Source organism: Fukomys damarensis, unplaced genomic scaffold, assembly GCF_012274545.1.
Source record: "Fukomys damarensis isolate Sample0158 unplaced genomic scaffold, DMR_v1.0_HiC HiC_scaffold_33, whole genome shotgun sequence".
NCBI lineage: Eukaryota > Metazoa > Chordata > Mammalia > Rodentia > Bathyergidae > Fukomys > Fukomys damarensis.
The window spans coordinates 19,237,861-19,240,537 of NW_022900945.1; the positions used below are offsets into that span (position 1 = coordinate 19,237,861).

A 2,677-nucleotide genomic window follows, 5' to 3' on the forward strand; every position below is an offset into this window, starting at 1 on the left:
AAAAAAAAAAAAAAAAAAAAAATCAAATGCTGTTTAAAATAGTGTCAAAAGGATGAAGATGTAACTCAAGGCCCTGAATTTGATCCTTGGGGCCATTTAAAAAAATTAAAAAAAGCCAGAATGTACCTAACAAAAAATGTGCAAGGGGGCTGAGGATTTAGCTCAGTGGTTCCAGGGCCTGCCTCACAATCACAAGGACCTGAGTTTGATGCCCGGTGCTATAAAAAAAAAATGTGAAAGGCCTCTACTGAGAAAATACCTACAGAAGGATACTAAAGGAGATCCAAATGCATGCAGAATGAAAATACAACATAGTCTAAGTTTAAAGATTCATGTTGTAAAGAAATGTCTCCCAAATTGTTCTACAAAATAAAGAACCTAATCAAAATTCCCTAGAAGAGGGGACTAGAGAATAAGATTGATTCTTGGTATCTGTACAGAATAGCAAAAAGCAATGAATAGCCACATTCCAAAGAGCGAATTGGAAGGACTTACTCTATAGATTATGAATTTTGTAAAAAACTGAGAGGCTTGGGAGACTGGTGGTCGGAAAAACACAGGAAGAAAAAACTCTACTACTCTATAGCATAGTAAAGTGAATGAAGTTAACAGTAATTCATTGTAGATTTCAATACAGCTAGACAATTTTGAATGGCTCTATCACGAAGAAATAATGTTTGAGATAACAGATACACTAATTACCCTGATTTGATCATTATATATTGTAACCATGTACTGAAATAACATACTACACCCATAAATATGCACAGTTTTGTATAACTTAAACTTTTTAAAACTCATGAAAAGAAATTACAACAATTGAGAGTGTAGTGCTGCTGCAAGACAGACAATTTGATAACAGGATGAGCCAGAAACTGAGACAAGCACACACCAATGAGTGATAAATGACATGGGTGCTTCTGGATGAACTCTCCAGTAAACAGAGCTAAGAAAAGTGGATTATCCATGTGTAAAGTTAAATGGGCCTTCCACAAAACATCAGTGCTAGAAAGTTTAAAAACAAAAATGTGAAATGCACCTGGGCGTGGTGGCACATGCCTGTAATCCCAGCACTAGGGAGGCTGAGGTAGGAGGATTGCTGCAAGTTTGAGACCAGCCTGGGCTACACAGTGAGTTGTAGAGCAGTCTGAACTACATAGTGGGACCCTGTCTCAAAAAACCAAAAAAAACCAAAAAAACCAAAAAAACAAAAAAAAGTGAAACGCTGTATTATAAAGCAGCAGGGGCAAAACTATGGCACATGTGCCACAGTGGGCTATTTGTATCATTGAAAGCTCTCAAAGGTTCATGGCTACTGCTATACAGCTTTCAGAAAATGCTATGCAAAAATACCTTAATTAGCTTCAGGGTATGAAAGGATTTCTTGTAAAAGCAGCAACTAAAGGAGGCAAATGATAATTTTGACTATATTAAAGTTAGGAACATTTTTTCACTAAAAGATCCAACTGAGTGAAAAGACAACTAAAATAGATGGCATTTATAACATATAATTAACTATTGGCTAACATCTAAAAAAATGCAAGAAAATGAAAGCTGACCAATAAAAAGATGGGAAAAATGGCATATAACTCTGCAACTCCATACTGCATGGTCTCTGAAAAATGAACATAAATCTGTCATGTGACTTAATCACAATATTAAAAATTTCTAGACTATCAGTTGTGAAGTATTTCAAATATTCAAGCTTTAATTTTGAAAAGTGGTTAAGAAACAAAAAAGGGATGCAAGATTATGAAAATTAAGTGTGTTAGAACAGCAAATTTTGGAAGCCTATCTTTCAGAACTAGAATCCAATCACTTCCCAACTAATTCTAACAGCATGACTCAAGCTATCATCATCTCTCACATGGGCCATACTACAGAGCCTTATAACTCACCTCCTTGCTTCTGATCTTCCATTCTTAATCCCTGAAGTCATACACAGCAAGAAGAGTGGTCTTTAAAAAGCAAACATGCTCAAAATCCTCCCCAAATTTCTATATTCACTTAGAATATCCTGAGAAACTTTACTGGTTTCTCTAACCTCATGTTTAATATTCTCCTCAGTCAATTTGCCTTAGGTCACCCTGCCTCTCTTAATTCCTCAGATATATCAACCTTGTTACTGACTCAGGTCTTTATTTTACTTTTATCTCTGCATGGAACGGTCTTCCTCCAAATATTCACTTATAAGTTTATTTCCTATTGTTCAGGTGGCTGCTTAAATACCATTTCTCAGAGAAGATTCTCTGACCACTGCATTGAAAATAAACTTCTGGCAACGTTTCCCTGGCAAGCACCATTTTCATTCCTTTTTTGGGGGATGGGACGGTACCAGGGATCAAATTTGGGACCTTGTGCTTGTGAGGCAGGTGGCAGAACCACTGAGCTAAATCCCCAGCCCGTTTTCATTCTTTTTAATTCTCTGAGCCTTCATCTTCTATATGTACTTTTTCATTCTTTTTAATTCTCTGAGCCTTCATCTTCTATATGTACTTAATTCTATCTAAAATCTTATTTCTTCCTCTATACCTCTCCTTTCTCCCATTGATCTCATATCTCTCTCACTATAGTACAAATCTTCCAAGGTTCAGTTTTACCACTATTGTATTCAGAGTAACTAGAATGGCCCTGACCATGGTTAAGCAGGGAAAAAAAAAAAAAAAAAAAAAAAAAA

The 2,677-nt window shown here is 35.9% G+C and overlaps 1 protein-coding gene across 1 annotated transcript in view; it reads right to left on the reverse strand.

Annotated features, from left to right (window-relative positions):
* The window catches only part of Znhit6 (zinc finger HIT-type containing 6), a 54,118-nt gene that overhangs the window by 48,988 nt on the left and 2,453 nt on the right, over nucleotides 1-2,677 (reverse strand). The gene's annotated exons all lie outside the window — the stretch shown is intronic.